Source organism: Mauremys reevesii, linkage group 12 (genome assembly GCF_016161935.1).
Source record: "Mauremys reevesii isolate NIE-2019 linkage group 12, ASM1616193v1, whole genome shotgun sequence".
Lineage (NCBI taxonomy): Eukaryota > Metazoa > Chordata > Testudines > Geoemydidae > Mauremys > Mauremys reevesii.
In genome coordinates this window covers 23,984,128-24,001,123 of record NC_052634.1, presented here as the reverse complement: position 1 = coordinate 24,001,123, position 16,996 = coordinate 23,984,128, and the positions used below count along the sequence as shown (strand labels likewise).

The following is a 16,996-nucleotide window of genomic DNA, read 5'->3' as shown; positions in this document are numbered from 1 at the left end:
AGGGGGCGTGTGGGCGGGGCTTTGGCAGGAGGCGGCTGAGTGGCAGCAGGCCTTGGGGCAGGGCCACAGTCCGGGCCCGCCCAGCCTCCCCAAGTGGAGGAGTCCCAAGCTGCCCATGGAGCCAGGACTCCTGGGTTCTATTCCTGGCTCTCCCGCAGACTCCCAATCTGAGCTGGTGCAGCCCATCTCGCCCTCCCTGGTGCCTCAGTTTCCCCCGTGTGAGACGGGTCCCAGTGTGAACGGCTGCAGAGCCGTGGAGAATCTCGTCCCTTCTCCTGGCGGCTCCTTGGGAGCCCTGGGGAAGCAGCCAACTGCTGCAGCCCCTGGCTCCCGTCTGGGCAGCCCGGGGTGGGGGTGGGATCTGGGCAATGGGAAGAAGGAATCCCCCCTTCCCCCACCCCACCCCGGGGACATGGGGGGAGGCTGGTGCTGCGGGGGCAGGGAGTCCTGCAGCCCTCGCAGGGGAGAAGGGGCAGGTTCCCGGCTTGGCTGCTGATGGGGGCGGGGTGGGGGGCACTGCTGGACTGGGGGCTCCCCCCTGCGGGGTGGAGATGGAGCACAGCCTGCTGGGAGCGGACGTCTCCTCTGGATGGGGGAGAGTGACACTGGCCAAATTGTGGGAGCCCCTGTCCCCCCCCCCAGACAAGGGAGGGGCCTCTCAGCCTTGCCGGCTCGTCTCTCTTTCACCAGGATCGGCCCAGCACCTGCCTGGCCCAGACCCCCCTTCCTCAGCGCCAGCAGCTGCCCATTGTGGGGAGTGGAGCGGCCGGGGGGTGGGGGCCTCTCAAGCCCCCCCGGGGAGCAGGGCTGGGGCACTGGGGGGCAGAGGCTGCGATGGGGCGAGGTGGGTTGGAGAGATGTCGGGGGGTGAAGCTGGGACTCAGGGGAGGAATGGGGCAGGCTGCAGGGAGGAAGTGTGGGGGGGCCACCGGAGGGCAGCTGGGGGGCTGGGAAGCTGCGGGGACACAGCCGGGGGTAGTGGTGACACCGCAGGGGGGGCTGCTCAAGAGGCAGTGGGCTGGGGGGCAGGGCGGGAGCTCGGACAGGGGTGGGGGGTCAGGCTATTGCGGGTCTCCCTGTGACTGGCACCAGACTGCAGGGAACCCCACGGCCGGCAGCCCCCCTGCTTGGGGGTCTGGTCACTGCAGCCCCCCCCCGCTGCACCCTGCTGGGGGGTCTAGTCACTGCAGCCCCCCCAACCGATGCACCCTGCTGGGGGGTCTGGTCAGTGCAGCCCCCCCCCGCTGCACCCTGCTGGGGGGTCTAGTCACTGCAGCCCCCCCAACCGATGCACCCTGCTGGGGGCTCTGGTCACTGCAGCCCCCAACCTCACACTGGAACTGGGCGGGGGGGGGAAGGTTTCTTCTCGCGCTCCCATTGGTCAGGGCTCTGCCTCCTCTTCCTATTGGCTGTCTCGGGAGGGCGTCACGTGGCCTTGAAGCATTCGCGAGGCGGCTCCTGAGCAGCCCAACCCCCAGCTCCCCTCCCCACTGCCGCCCATCCCCTCTCTGCCCCGCCCCCAACCCCCGAGCTCCCCTCCCCACTGCCGCCCCTCCCTCCTGCCCCCGCCCCAACCCCTGAGCTCCCCTCCCCAGTGCCGCCCCTCCCCTCTCTGCCCCGCCCCAACCCCTGAGCTCCCCTCCCCAGTGCCGCCCATCCCCTCTCTGCCCCCGCCCCAACCCCACCCGAGCTCCCCCTCCCCGGTGCCACCCATCCCCTCTCTGCCCCGCCCCCAACCCCCGAGCTCCCCTCCCCAGTGCCGCCCATCCCCTCTCTGCCCCGCCCCAACACCCCAAGTCCCCCTCCCCAGTGCCGCCCGTCCCCTCTTCTGCCCCCACCCCAAACACCCCCGAGCTCCCCTGCCCCAGTGCCGCCCATCCCCTCTCTGTCCCCGCCCCAACCCCACCCCATGGTCCTCCCCAGCGCCGCCCATCCCCTCTCTGCCCCTGCTCCAAACACCCCCAGCTCCCCTCCCCAGTGCCGCCCATCCCCTGAGATCCCCTCCCCAGTGCCGCCTCTCCTCTCTCTGACCCCGCCCCAACCCCCGAGGTCCCCGATGCCGCCCATCCCCTCTTCTGCTCCCGCACTCAAACACCCCTGAGATCCCCCTCCTCAGCGCCGCCCATCCCCTCTCTGCCCCTGCCCCAAACACCCCTGAGCTCCCCCTCCCCAGTGCCGCCCCTCCCTCTCTGACCCGCCCCAAACACCCCCAGCTCCCCTCCCCAGTGCCGCCCATCCCCTCTCTGCCCCTGCCCCAAACACCCCCGATCTCCCCCTCCCCAGTGCCGCCCATCCCCTCTCTGCCCCGCCCCTAACACCCCCAGCTCCCCTCCGCCAGTGCCGCCCATCCCCTCTCTGCCCCCGCCCCAAACACCCCCGATCTCCCCTCCCCAGTGCCGCCCATCTCCTCTCTGCCTCCGCCCAAACACCCCCGAGCTCCACCTCCTCCAGTGCCGCCCGTCCCCTCTTCTGCTCCCGCCCCCAACACCCCCGAGCTCCCCTCTCCCAGTGCCGCCCATCCCCTCTTCTGCCCCCACCCCCAAACACCCCCAGCTCCCCTCCCCAGTGCCACCCATCCCCTCTTCTTCCCCAAACACCCCCAGCTCCCCCTCCCCAGTGCCACCCATCCCCCTCTCTGGAGCGTGCTGGGGCCATAACCCAGAGGTCGATGGCTCGAAACCATCCTCTGCTACGCGTGCGCTTGTTTCTTTTCCCTCTGGGCCTTCAAGCGAGCGGGTGACCAGCAGAGCACCAAGAGCCTAGGCCATGAGGCAAGAGGTGGCTGAGGCGAAGTGGCGGCCTGCCAGGGAGCTCCCTGGCACCTCTGGCTGCCTGGGCTGAAGGCAAGAGGCAGGCCTGGGCGTGGTGAGGGCCTCCTGTCCCGGAATGAGGCTGCAGTGCTTCCTGGTCCCCTTTTCCCACCCACCCCGGCAGGCGGCTGCTGCGGGAGAACACGAGGGAGGCTCTGGGGGCGCTAGGCAGCGCTGTGTGTGTGGCTGTCAGGGGAAAGAGCCGAGGCTCCCGACTCGACCTGCCATTGACTCGCGTGGCTCTGCGCGGCCGTCAGCCGGGGCGGGATGGGCCAGGCTGCGGACGTGACTCAGGCTTGGGCCGCATGGCCGTGCTTTCCTGACGAGGCATGAGGCAGGCCAAGAGCTTTGCACAGCGTACAGGGAAGTGGGAGGGAGGTGTCTTTGAGCCGGCCTGTCTCCTCCGCTTCTCCCTTGCCGCTTGGGCGGAGGCGGGAAGGGAGCGAAATGTTCCCGGCTGAAAGTTTTTGTGCTCGGCCTTGAGGATTAAGCCTGAGCCTCCGGCACGGCTGCTGGCAGATGGGTTTCTGAATGGCATCCAGCCCGCTCTTTGGACCACCAGCTGAAAGCACTGAGGCCAAGATGCAGCAAAATGGGACCTTTGAGGCTCCCCCACAGGCCTCGGGGAAGCAGCACAGGCTTAGCATCGTCCCTGGGTGGGCTCGAACCACCATCCTTTCGGTTAACAGCCGAACGCGCTGACCCATTACGCCACAGAGACATGGAGGGGCAAGGCTGTATTGAGCACAAAAGCCGGGCATCAGCTCAGGGTACGGTATAGCACATGCATGCAGTGGATAGACAAGCAACAGCAAGGAACTGGACTGGTATGGAGAGAAAGTTCTGTGGGAAGGAACCGAAAGGAGCAACGGGGCTGTGGTACAGTGCTCGCATACACTTTCTTTGGCCTGTTTTGCTGGAAGAGTTAGCAGAGCGAGATTGTTAGTCACAGGTCAGTGGGTGGGTTTATGGAAATACTGGACTCTTGGACGGGAGTGGGGGCAGGGGGGGCACACGACTTCTGTGGCACATGCACCACCTCTGCAACTAACGTTTGCTACCTCACTCCCTAACAACACACCTTTTACCTCAGGACTAAAATACACCGTGAAATAGATCTAATGGCATAAGCTTAGGGTGAGCAACTGCAGCACTAACAACAATTTGAAGAGATTTAAAACCGCCTCTGCCTCTGTTTTTCCACACCAGGGACAGCAGAAAGGACATCAGCAACACCTGCAAGACACCAACAAACATCCATTTCTACCTCCCTCCACGAGCGGCCGTTAGGAACCCATACCCCTAAATGGTGAGTACTTTTCAGGAGAGGGTGACGCTCTCAGGCCTCTAATGCCAGGTACAGTTACTCTGTCCTTGATCCAAAATCAACAGGAAAATACACTGGATTACTCCTGCCCCAATAACAAAGAGACTGGGGATATCGCAGCAGCTGAAATGACCGTTTGGACAAGCACTCCCATCATGTAATCCGGGGTGGGTGTAACCATGCAAATGACATCAGCCCCAAAAGGCCTTGACAACACATCACCAACAGATGGCAGGGCAGACTTCATACTGACCCTGCTTCAACTAGATTGTGGCAAAGATTCCAAAACACCGAACGTTAAAACTCACCGAACGCGGGTCAATCCATCCTCATCGTCGTAACCGCTCGTTATATTCCACACCCGAACGTAGCCCTCATATGGACAACATACCCTCCTAACTCAGTATCTGTACGTTAACCTTTTACCCCCCAGTCAGGGCTATTGTAGATTATGTATTCCTTATGCCACCCGATCTTAAACTGAATTTTGCATCCCTTGGGTAAGCTGTACGTTGTTCCCTGAGCACCAGAAACTTCTATGCCGAAACTCTGTACTGTACACTTTTTTTTTTCTTTGAACGTCATCTTAATAAAAAGTTGACTTTTGTTCGAGATCCCGGCTCCTCTTCCTTTGCAAGGCGTGTGCGTTTGCTCCGGGTTTTAGTCTGCTAATACAGCGGCGGGGGGGGGGCGATTGAGCCAGACGCGCTTGCCTGCTGCAGACACGGATCCAAGGCTGAACCTCGTCCCCCACAAGCTTGAAAGCTTAACTGCAAACTGTTTAAGAAGTGCTCCCATCTCCGGCACTCAGCTACCCAGCTCCCAATGGGGTCCAAACCCCAAATAGATCCCTTTTACCCTGTAGAAGCTGTAAAATCCTGTGAGCAGGGCAGCTGCCTAGCAGCCTGCGCATCTGCCTGCCAGCACGAGAGCGCGTAAGGCACTAATCCGGATAGTGGCAGCTAGGTGGCAGGGGGAGGGCGTGAAGAAGCAGCAGAGTGGCGCAGCGGGAGCGCGCTGGGCCCATAACCCAGAGGTTGATGGATCGAAACCATCCTCTGCTACGCGTGCGCTTGTTTCTTTTCCCTCTGGGCCTTCAAGCGAGCGGGTGACCAGCAGAGCACCAAGAACCTAGGCCATGAGGCAAGAGGTGGCTGAGGCGAAGCGGCGGCCTGCCAGGGAGCTCCCCGGCACCTCTGGCTGCCTGGGCTGAAGGCAAGAGGCAGGCCTGGGCGTGGTGAGGGCCTCCTGTCCTGGAATGAGGCTGCAGTGCTTCCTGGTCCCCTTTTCCCACCACCCCGGCAGGCGGCTGCTGCGGGAGAACACGAGGGAGGCTCTGGGGGCGCTCGGCAGCGCTGTGTGTGTGGCTGTCAGGGGAAAGAGCCGAGGCTCCGGACTCGACCTGCCATTGACTCGCGTGGCTCTGCGCGGCCGTCAGCCAGGGCGGGCCAGGCTGCGGACGTGACTCAGGCTTGGGCCGCATGGCCGTGCTTTCCTGACGAGGCATGAGGCAGGCCAAGAGCTTTGCACAGCATACAGGGAAGTGGGAGGGAGGCGTCTTTGAGCCGGCGTGTCTCCTCCGCTTCTCCCTTGCCGCTTGGGCGGAGGTGGGAAGGGAGCGAAATGTTCCCGGCTGAAAGTTTTTGTGCTCGGCCTTGAGGATTAAGCCTGAGCCTCCGGCACGGCTGCTGGCAGATGGGTTTCTGAATGGCATCCAGCCCGCTCTTTGGACCACCAGCTGAAAGCACTGAGGCCAAGATGCAGCAAAATGGGACCTTTGAGGCTCCCCCACAGGCCTCGGGGAAGCAAGGAAGCAGCACAGGCTTAGCATCGTCCCTGGGTGGGCTCGAACCACCATCCTTTCGGTTAACAGCCGAACGCGCTGACCCATTGCGCCACAGAGACATGGAGGGGCAAGGCTGTATTGAGCACAAAAGCCGGGCATCAGCTCAGGGTACGGTATAGCACATGCATGCAGTGGATAGACAAGCAACAGCAAGGAACTGGACTGGTATGGAGAGAAAGTTCTGTGGGAAGGAACCGAAAGGAGCAACGGGGCTGTGGTATCGCAGCAGCTGAAATGACCATTTGGACAAACACTCCCATCATGCAATCCGGGGTGGGTGTAACCATGCAAATGACATCAGCCCCAAAAGGCCTTGACACGGGCTGGGAGAGTAGTCACCCTGACTTTTGGGAGTGTAGGTGGTTGCCCCGGCAGCGCCTCTGCCCCGTGTTCTACATGCTCTGCTTTCTCTTCAGTTCATATAAATCTTTTGCCTTTTACTAAAGATTTCCGTGGAGAGGAATGTTGATGAGTTTGTAGCCAATTTTTTAAGGCTTTGCTTTGGCAAGGCTGTTGCCTGCTGTAAGAAAAACAGAAGAGTGCTCCCTGAGCTGGTGTCACTGGCTGAAGCTTTTCTATAGTATGAAAAAAGTATAGTATGGGACACCTGGCATTGGCCGCTGTCAGCAGACAGGATACTGGGCTAGGTCTTTAACTTGGACGGGTAGCTGGGAAGACAGTCAATCAGACAGAACCCCTTCAACAAACCTCTTCATTTCCTTGTTATTGCCTGACTCCTTTAATTCTTTTCCTTTTCCTTATTTCCCAGCAGACCGACTAGCCACCAGATTTGGGTGCTAGCAGAGGGACCTGACGAGCTCCTTCTTTTTGGCAGCGTTGAACATGCCAGGGCACAGTCAGATTCTGGATGCTCATCTGAATGTAACGCCTAGCTCTCACCTTTATTTCTGTTTCTTAGCTCTTTTGGGCCATCGATCTTTGGTCTGACCCGTGGGATCCCTGCATTAGGAGAGATGGCTAATTAATGAGCCCATAAACCTTGGAAATCAAATGAAACCTGAAGTCCGTAGAAGACCTCGAAAGGCCCTTGGGGGTGGAGTGCGAGCTGAGGAAGAGTTCCCTGCACAGCTTACTTCTCCATTCTCGTTTTCCTGTCCTGAGCGGAAAAGCCAGGAAGCAGCTCCGGGTAGGGAGGGGATACCATATGTGTGCAGTGGTTAGACAGGAAACAGCAAGGAACTGGACTCGTATGGAGTGAAACTGTAAGCATCTTCTGCATGCCTGATGACTGCAGGTTTGAGAGAGTTATGTGGGAAGTGGAGGCTTTCGGTGGGCTTTCAGAGGAAATGTAATGGAAAGGCAGCCGAAAGTGGAATCCCAGGTTTTTAAACAATCCTCCACTAACACGCCAAACAGCTCAGGTCTAGTTACTCATTGAAAATTAGAATAAAGTTACAGCAAGATTTCATCATAAATGAAGTCAAACCCTAAAGATTTCAGAACACAACTGCTATAAGGAGCCACGAGGGAAGCAATACAAAGTCAACCTTGCCTCAGAGAAAGGCAGTTAAACAATTTCTCTTTTTTAAAGCAGCATAATCTCCCCAAACGGAAGGGCACTGTTCCTGGAGAAGGGTCCTGGAGAGGGTTTTCCTCGTTGGTGCCGGCCATCCACCTCCCCGAAAGGCGGGAGCTAGGTCGACGGAAGAATTCTTCCGACCAAGGCGCGGACTGATGTAGCCGCGCCGATTTACGTTCCCCGTGCAGCCCAGGCCCGAGGGTCGGTGCGTGCTGAACAGTTAAGTCAAAACAGCTCCGTCCGTCAGAGGTGTGCAAAAGGGAAAACCCGCTGCTGGGCGACACGGCCACGCCGCCCTAACCCGCAGCGTAGCTAAAGGGCATTCGGGGAGGCGGTGGGTGGGCCTCAAGCGACGGAAAGCCCTCCTCCAGCATGGGGTTGTGACAGCCTAGTCTCCGTAGCACAGACAGGGTGGCCACCAAGAGACAGGAACAGACAGCAAAAGCCAAAGCGGCCCCAGGGCAGGGGGCGAGGCTGCCTGTTGGACGAGTAGACCAGGTGGGACATGCGTTTTGGACAGGCCGTCCTCCCGTCAAAGAAGGAAGAGCCCGAGAAGAAGGGCCGGGCAAGAAGCTACAAGCAGGGAAAGAAGCAGAGCAGGCAGGCAGCTCCCCTTAGAACCAGTCCAAGCCCCCCAAAAACAGACTAGAGAGCAGATCAGCTGCAAAAGACCAGGAAAAGCCAAGAACACAGAGAGACCCAAGTAAAGGTTCAGAGCTGAGCTTTGCTTACAAGGAAGAACGTGTGACAAAGATACCTAGAAGTACAGGGCCTGTAGAAAAAAGCACTCCCAAAGGCCCAGAATAATAACTGCTTTCCTGAGAATCTGCTTTGCAGTGCACTAAGCCTAAACAGCCCACTATCAGTTGTCTGTTGTTCAAACCAATCACCAGGGGAGAGCACGAACGCAGTCCCCCACTACCACAAATTATGCAGTCGAGGTTTCCCGCATTTGGGGAAATCGCAGGGGTCAGCACACCCGCAGTGCAATGGATGAGCCTCACCCTGGGAAAACCACCTTCATGATCATGGTATCTCCCCTGCCAGGTAAGTATGAGTTCCTGCTGCCCGGCCGCCGCCCGCCCTCGCTCGCCCCGCACTTATAACACACGGGCGGACCGCGCCCCCACCGCCGGCCTCGCCCCCACCGGCCCACACTGCCGACAGCTGCCCCGACGTGGCCCCCGGAGACCCTCCCTTCCCCACGCCGAGCTCCCGGTGCCAAAGTCGGGCCCTGCCTGGCAGCCTGCGTCCGCTCCCACGATGCTCTGCTCGCACACAGATCTGCATACCTGCTCACGCGGCTCCGCCCCTCCGCTCGGGCCCCTCCCCCTGCGTGCCCTGTAGTGGTAGCCGGGTCCCGTCCCGGGCAGCCAGGCCAGCAGAGAGACCACGTGGCCCACCTGCTGCTGGGGAAAGAGCGCAGCTTGCGTGTCGCTTCTCTCTCGCTCTCTCCCCCCACCGGCAGTTGGTCCAATACAGGAATGACCTCCCCTCCCCTCGCAAAAAACTCACCTTTCCAAACAGTCCTTCTTTCCCAGCCCCCTAATTTTGCTTTCACACCCTGGGACGATCACCTCTCTTTGTCTCTCCCCCCCCCCCCCCCCCCAGGTAAAGCAAAGATGGAGGCAACTTCAGCCACTGGAGACAGCCCCAGCGAGCGCTGCAGCCGGCCCGGGGGAGGGGGTGTTTGCAGACACAGGAAGGGAGCAGCTGGGAGCGGTGGGTGCTGGGAACAAGGAGGCAGGAGAACAAAGCCCAGAGATGGGACATTGGGCATCTCCTGGGGGCGGGGCTCTGGCACAGCCCGGAGGCGGGGCAGCTCCTGGGGCGGGGCTCTGGCACAGCCCGGGGGCGGGGCATCTCCTGGGGGCGGGGCTCTGGCACAGACTGGGGGCAGCTCCTGGGGCGGGGCTCTGACACAGCCCGGGGGCGGGGCAGCTCCTGGGGGCGGGGCTCTGTCACAGCCTGGGGGCGGGGCAGCTCCTGGGGGCGGGGCTCTGACACAGCCCGGGGCGGGGCAGTTCCTGGGGCGGGGCTCTGACACAGCCCGGGGCGGGGCAGTTCCTGGGGCGGGGCTCTGACACAGCCCGGGGCGGGGCAGTTCCTGGGGCAGGGCTCTGACACAGCCCGGAGGCGGGGCAGCTCCTGGGGGCGGGGCTCTGGCACATTGTGACGCGAGAGCCCGGGTTCAGCAGCTGCTCCCTGGTGGCCACGTGCTGCCAGCAGCGCTGGAGCCGCCCGGGCCGGAGCGGAGCCGCTGTTCTCCGCTGCAGCCGGGATCTGCCCCCGGCCCCGCTGGGATCCAGGTGGGGCCAGAGCCTGGGGCCCGGGGGTTCCCCGTTGTGTGGCTGGCGGGGGCGGGCGGGCAGAAGCCGGAGCTGCAGGCGGGGGAAGGGCAGTGGGGCAGGTGGGGGTTGAACGGTCTCTGTGCAGCTGGGAAAGTCCATGGGGGGAGTGTGTGTGAGTTGGGGGTGGGGGGAGATACCTGCCTCCTTCTGCTGTCTGTGCCACTTCCCTCCCCAGCACTGGTAACAAGTCTCTCTAGTCAGGGGCGGCTCTACAAATCACGCTGCGCCGCCCTTCCCCGGTCCCGCGGCGGGTCCCCTCTTCCCGCGGCTCCGGTTGAGCTCCCGCCGTCATGCCTGCGGCAGGTCCACCGGAGCCCGGGACCAGCGGACCTGCCGCAGTCATGCCTGCGGGAGCTCAACCGGAGCCGCGGGAAGACGGGGTCCCGGGCTCCGGTGGACCTGCCGCAGGCATGACGGCGGGAGCTCAACCGGAGCCAAATGCCGCCCCCCCGGGAAACGGCCGCCCCAAGCACCTGCTTGGAGCGCTGGGGTCTAGAGCCGCCCCTGTCTCTAGTTCTCCCCCTTTTCTCTCCCCTCACCACACAGGACCGTCAAACCCAAGGAGATTCCCTCGTTTTTCCTAAAATTATTGACTCTCTAGTCTCTTATTTTCCCCAATTTTCTCCATAAGTCTCAAATGTCAATTTAAATTTTCCTCATATTTGGGGGGGGGGGCGGCTTCCTCCCTCCCCCCATTTCATCTGCAGCAATTCGTCCTTGTTTGGGTGGGAAATTGTTGCCCTGAGTCATTCCCCAAAAGGGATGGGGGTTCCTGGGTGCTGTTTGGGGGAGCCCTGAGACACAGCTCCCTCTGGGGTGGAGATGGGGTGGCCATTCTCTGCCAGCCACAGGGCATGGCTGGGGCACCGGTGGGGAAGGAGGAACCAGTGTCCCCTTTGGAGCCTGCCCAGCCCCTTTGGTTCTGCTCCTTTCTAGCATTTTGTTCAGAGACTTTATTACTGCAGAGGCTGAAAAACGTCTGTGGATTTACCCCTGGCAGGAGGGGTCAGGTCTACACTGTAATAAAGAGATCGAGCATTTTCCAGCATGGCAGAGTCTAGGATGTCTGTCTGCAGGGAAAGGGCCTGGGGGAATTGTGATGTGAAATGAACTAAAGCCTGTTCTGAAACCTCCACAACTGCCCTTCTCACCCTGCCAGGCTGCAGAATGACGCCCACGTCTCGCTCCGGTTCATCCCATCCTCCCATGGGACAGGGAAGGGAAATGGCTGCAGAGGAGCCCGTTCAGGTAGGGATTATTGGGGGTTATTGGTGGGTTCCTGCTGGAGGGAGAGTGACAGCAGATACACAGGAGCTGGGAGGCTTGGGCAGTCTGGTTTGGAGGTTGGAGCGGGGCAGGAAATTCACAGGGTGGAGAATGGGAGGAAGCCAGGGTGTAGCAAACCTGTTGGGATCTCGGTAATATGTGGCTTCCATTCTAGGAACAGACCCATGAGGTTAGAAGGTGGAAATGCTCTGATTTGTGGAAGTGCAAAGAACACACCTAGGTGGGGCTAGGTAAAGGGAGCAGAATCCCAGGGCTGGAGCCTCACTGCTGTGAGATGTAGAGGGGCACCCACCAATGAGGCTTAGTCAGGGGTTCTCAACTGTTTTCTTTCTGAGGCCCCTCAACATGTTATAAAACCCCCACTGCCCTGCATATGCCTGGTGTTCTGCACAGAAAAGCCAGGGCTGGTGTTAGGGGGTAGCAAACGGGGGTATTGCCTGGGGCCCCATGTGACAGGGACCCCCACAGAGCTAATTGCTCCAGCTTTGGCTACAGCCCCTGGTGGCAGGGCTCATGGCCCCAGGCAGAGAGGTTTGGGCTTTCTGCCCTGGGCCCAAGCGAGTCTAACACTGGCCCTGCTTGGAGGAGCCCCTGAAACCAGCTCGCAGCCCCCCAGAGGTCCAGGGACCCCTGCTTGAGAACCACGGCCTGAGGGGATATGCCCCTCCCCCATACCCAGCTCCAGGGCTGGCCTTAGAGAAAATGGCACCCTGGGTGAACTTGTATTTTGGTGCCCCCCATCACCCCTGGCCCTCACGGGCTCCCCACCATCACGTCCAGGCCCCGGTGCCTCCCTCTAGTGCTTAGTTTGTATTGAAAGAGGTGCCAGAGCTCAGCCATGGCACAAATTCAGCACTGGCAGGGCGGCCTGATAGCGGCAGGTGCTGGCCGAGCGCCCAGCTCTGAAGGCCATGCCACCGCCAGCAGCAGCGCAGAAGTGAGGGTGGCCTGGTGTGTGGTGTATTGTGCAGCCTTTTATTTAAAGTGCAGTTTGTAATGTGGCATTACACCGCTGGTCGGCTCTGGTGGCGACAGTTTCAAGCTTAACAGAGTGAAAGTCGCCTCTGCTACTTGCTTCAAATGCACAGTCTCTAGGAACACACAAAGACCAAGGGTAGTGACCACACAGACATTCACAGGTACAAGGTCTAGTCGGTTTTACAAGTTTTATTGAAGTTACAGTTAAGGTTACGACGACCCAAGGCATATAGACATTGTATGAAGACCTGTGCAAAAGTTACAACTCTAGTTCTACTCACATCCTGTTCAATAGTATTAGGGTCTGAGGTGTCTCTCATGGATTGATCATCAGTAGAGGGATGGTTCCTGCTGGAATTTCCCACAGGGAGCTCAATTTTCCTGCTCTGGGCACCCCCTTTTTATAATGAGATTCTAATTATACCTCATTAGCATTGACACACAACCTGTATCCTGTGGTTAAGGCACATTTGGAAACAGAGGTGCCTTTACAAAAAATTTTTTATTTAAAATTAATCTTCCTGCTAATTGTTCACCCTGTTACCACTTGGTACCTCTTTTCCCATAATCTTAATACAGCCACATATTAAATTTCAAAGTAAATTTAGAACAATCAGGAGACAATACAGCAAGATATTCCCTATCCCAAGCCTTGAGGTATCAGTTCTGGAGCTTTAATGCAGGTATCAGAAACACAAGGTTGATACTTTTTACCCCATCTTTAGTAGAGATAAATAAAAATAAATAAAATCTGCTTACTTTCTCTAACAGACACGCTCCATGTTACTGCCATTATCTCCTCTATTTTAGTCAATTGTTTTTCATTCCACTGAAAACATATTTACTTAGTTTACATAGGGGATTAAAGTTTTTTTCTCTTTTTTACGAATGGGAATTTATTTCTCTAGTTATTTTGGCATTTGTGTTAACTGGTCACTATCATGTAGGTGACTCACTAACATTTCACTCCATCATTGCTATTAGTATCATACTTGGAACTGTATTTATTTTCATAGACATTTTAAGTTACTTTACAGACAGATTTAAAAATACAATCTGAAGATAAGTGATCTTCATCTGCACAGTGTCTAAAGTTTTGAGTTTAGCTAATTTTTTTTAACAAGCCCTGCTAAGGTAAGTACATGCAAAATGTAGAGTCTGTTGTTTGACTTTACCATTTTAAATAATGAATGACAAAGCACAATACGGTAATAACAGTAATAATGATAATTACTCCAGCCAGGACAGGTGAGGCATTTTAGAACTCATTACTCAAAGAATTGAATTTAAGCATAAGACAGAAATAAAATTTTGAAATGCACAGACCAGTTAGAAAGCTAAAATACCAGCACTGTCATCCTGACCGAATGTGAAAGAATAAAATTACAGAGACTATGTGCACTTTGCGCATTTTGACAGGAAGTAAAAAGAAGTAATAACAGTAATTGAAGTGTCTATTGTGGGGTGAGTGTGGGGGGGGCGGCGGGGGTGAGACACACCCGCTGTCACTCCCAGCCCAGCGGCACTCACTAGTCCGAAGGCTCGTGCACACGGCAGCAGGGGCCAGCAGCTCCCACTCCTGACCCAGAGGCAGCAGCACAGACTCTTGTCCCCCCCGCTCAGCTCAGCAGAGACTGGGCAGAGGCAGGAGGGTGGGGCCACCCTGACATCAGCAAACTCCCCCCCCCGCCCCCCGCACAGCACACGGGAGGCTCCTGGGAGCAGCTTGGCTGGGGGCAGCTCCAAGTGGGGGGGGAGGGGTCAGGGCTGCAGGAACAGTTGCAGGGGCAGACAGCTGAAGAGAAGTGGGGGGGAGGAGAGACAGGACACCCCTCAGCAAGGCCCCCCTGGACCGTCATGTCGTCTGCCCCCCACTAAGTCTGGTCCTGTCCTGCTCTTCACAATGAGAACAGCGCTGGGCTCCCTGCCAGCGAGCTCTCCCTGCGCCCTGCTAGGGGCTCCATCCCCTGTGTCCGTCTGTGGCTAGTTGCGGGGTGATGGATCTGCTGGGAGAGACAAGGGGCTCTCGCTTCGTCCCCTCCCCCTGGTGTTTCCTGGCTGCTCTGAGCAGGGTGGGGGTGGGACTCCTGCCTGTGAGCCAGCCAGAGCTTCCCTTTGATTGGCTCCTTTCCCCCATGAGTGGTGGGGTTGTGACGGGGGCAGCAGGTACTGAGTGTGGGACTCTCACTTTTTCAGGGGCCGGTGACCTTCGAGGAGGTGGCTGTGTATTTCACCAGGAGAGAGGGGGCTCTGCTGGACCCCGCTCAGAGAGCCCTCTACAGGGATGTCATGCAGGAGAACTGAGACGGTGACCTCGCTGGGTGAGGAGTCCTGTCCTCTCGGTTATTAGAAGCTGTGGGGGCTCTAAAAAACCTGAGCAGTGATAACTTTATACCTTGATTTGTCATACAAGTTTTGACAAGTTCCCTTGCCCTCCTTTTTTTTGCCTTATCTCCCACCCACTAAAATATACTAAGTAAAGTAAAGTAAAATAATTTTTGGACATTTGCCTTTTTGGTGCCAACAGTAATTTTAAAATTGTATTTAATGTATCCTTATAGGATACCTTAATAACTACATTAATAACTGTAGCTTTCATGCCGTTTCCTCATTTTAGGAGGAAAATACGCCACCTGTAGAATTCTAAATTGAGTTAATAGGTGTGTGACTCATGCATGGCTTGTGTGACAGTCAGGTGAGCTCCTCTTTTGATAGGAGAGTGTATAATGTTGCCATTCAGGACCCCACGGGTGAAGGGAGAACAGAGCCGTGGGAGGGGAGGAGAAGGGGGGAGTAGATAATTCTGGGGTGCCAGGACATGGGGAGGGCGTGTGCAGGGTTAGAGCTAAGAAGCAGCAGGGAGGGAGGAGGTTGTGAGAGGCGAGGAGGGAACACAAGAAGTTCCCAAGGTGGCCGGAGGTGGTGCCGGCTGAGAGTAGTGGGAAGAAGGGGAGGGGAGTGTGGGGGAAGGGCACCCGGGAAGTGGGCTGGGTGGGTCAGTGGGAGGGAGGAGAGGTTTGGGGATCCAGAGCTCTGGGGGATCCCAGACCTTTAACCCCAAATCCCTACCCAAGCCTTGTTGCTTTAGAGCCTCCACTCCAGTTTTCTTTCTGTTCAGTTTCACTTCATTATACATCCCCCCCCAATATTATTATTATTATAACTCTTGACCTCCCTCTCCCGCTCATTACCCCCCTCCCCATATGGCCTCCCCATCTCAATGCACAGTGACCCCGGCCTCCGACCCTGAGTCCTTGCTGCATCCTCCCTCCCACACCAGGGCCACGTCCCAGGCACCAATGGGCGCTTGGCTGATGATGTCACAGGGCGGTGGTGTAGCCTGGACAGTTTCTACACCTATAAGGTTACAGGTTGGGGCACAACTTGCCCTTGTACAGGGCTACTCAGAGTTAATTGAGAAGATGGAATTTGGTGAAACACAGAAACGTGATTTAATCCAGACAGTTATAACTGAAATCATAGGCCAGGCTCAATACACGTAACGATTAAACTAAGGTAAGTACAGTAAAGAGGGTTTTGCACTGTGGATACTTACAAGATACGGACACCCTTGGAAAGAAAGATCGACGGGCAAGGGAGCCCATCAGAAGGGAGCCCTGCTTCAGTTTACACTGTCTCAGGGACCCGACAAAATGAAAACCTGGTAACTAGGAGAGGTATTTTATCCACTTCCTTATGGTAATAGGATGGCTATATACCATATCTGCTCCTTTTCTCTGATTACAAGAATGTCAATAGCTGCCCCAACCCATACGTGGCCTTTGGGAAGTCCATAAGCATCAAGCATTAATACTCATGATTTACATCACTTATTAATTAATAATTCCAATCTATGAATGTGCTGCAACCTAATTGCTAAAGCCCACCCCAAACTTCCTTCTTTTCAGAAGAATTAGGGGCTGTTGCTCCTGAATTTTAGTGTTTAATTCCCCAGCCTTCTCCACACACTGGGGGAGTTTAATTCTCCCTCCCATTACACCTGAGTCACTAGATTTCCCAATTCCCCAAAATGTGCTTTTGCGATGCCACAGTTCTGGGGTAGCGAAGCCTTTGACCTGCCTCCATGGTCTGCTCAAGGAATGGCCTCTCGGGTATCAGGCCTCTAGCCAGCTCCTCTCTGTGGGTGGGGACCCACATGCCTCTCCTGTTTGACCAGGGTGTGAGGATTGCAGCTTGTCCTCCACTGTGTTCACTGGACTAACCTCCAGTTCCCGTGCTTTGCTTTCTCTCCAAGGGCTGTGAGCAGTGTGTGTGTGTGATAGAGGCGGGAATTTTGGTGATGCCAATACACACCTCAGTTTCCCTCTGTGGTTGGTATTGCCATGATTATAAAGAGCAGGAGACATGAGGTGTTTTGTCACGGAGCTGTCACGGGGTGATATGAATGGGTCATTAAGGACAGGCTGGGACCAACCTACATCAGTGGAATACCCGACAGAGACAAGGGAATAATTGTCACCTGTCCATGGGAGGATCTCAGCTTGGCTGAGTGAAGCACACATGGACTCATGATGTGCTTGGGAGCAGGAAGAACTGGGTTTGCAGATGCAGGGAGCTCTACCAGAGCGAAGACAAATGGACACGCTCAGTGAAAGGAAACCAAACTATTTTCTACAGCAGCCTGGCTCAACTGTTTCTCCCAAAAAAGTCTGTCATATTCAGTCTCCTGAAAGAGGTAAAATCAGTCACTGCCCCTTTCTGTGCGGGGCAAAGCTTCAGAAGATGGAGTTCTGCATAACCAGCCTTGAGATCCAGCCTTAGTGACACCAGATTGCACAGGAAACCCATCCCCCCCATCCCTCAGCCTCCCCGGTATCATCTGGCCCATCTCAGCAC

The 16,996-nt window shown here is 57.2% G+C and overlaps 5 non-coding genes across 5 annotated transcripts; 2 read left to right on the top strand and 3 right to left on the bottom strand.

The window, feature by feature from the left end:
* Positions 1-3,457: 3,457 nt before the first annotated feature.
* TRNAN-GUU lies at positions 3,458-3,531 on the bottom strand. The gene has a single exon. It is a non-coding gene; the product is annotated as a tRNA-Asn (tRNA).
* A 1,598-nt stretch (positions 3,532-5,129) lies between these two features.
* On the top strand, positions 5,130-5,201 carry TRNAM-CAU. Its single transcript has one exon. It is a non-coding gene; the product is annotated as a tRNA-Met (tRNA).
* A 767-nt stretch (positions 5,202-5,968) lies between these two features.
* TRNAN-GUU lies at positions 5,969-6,042 on the bottom strand. The gene has a single exon. It is a non-coding gene; the product is annotated as a tRNA-Asn (tRNA).
* Positions 6,043-6,379: 337 nt separating this feature from the next.
* Positions 6,380-6,495, top strand: LOC120376046. The gene has a single exon (XR_005586970.1). It is a non-coding gene; the product is annotated as a U5 spliceosomal RNA (small nuclear RNA).
* Positions 6,496-8,413: 1,918 nt separating this feature from the next.
* On the bottom strand, positions 8,414-8,578 carry LOC120376152. The gene has a single exon (XR_005587060.1). It is a non-coding gene; the product is annotated as a U1 spliceosomal RNA (small nuclear RNA).
* Positions 8,579-16,996: the final 8,418 nt, after the last annotated feature.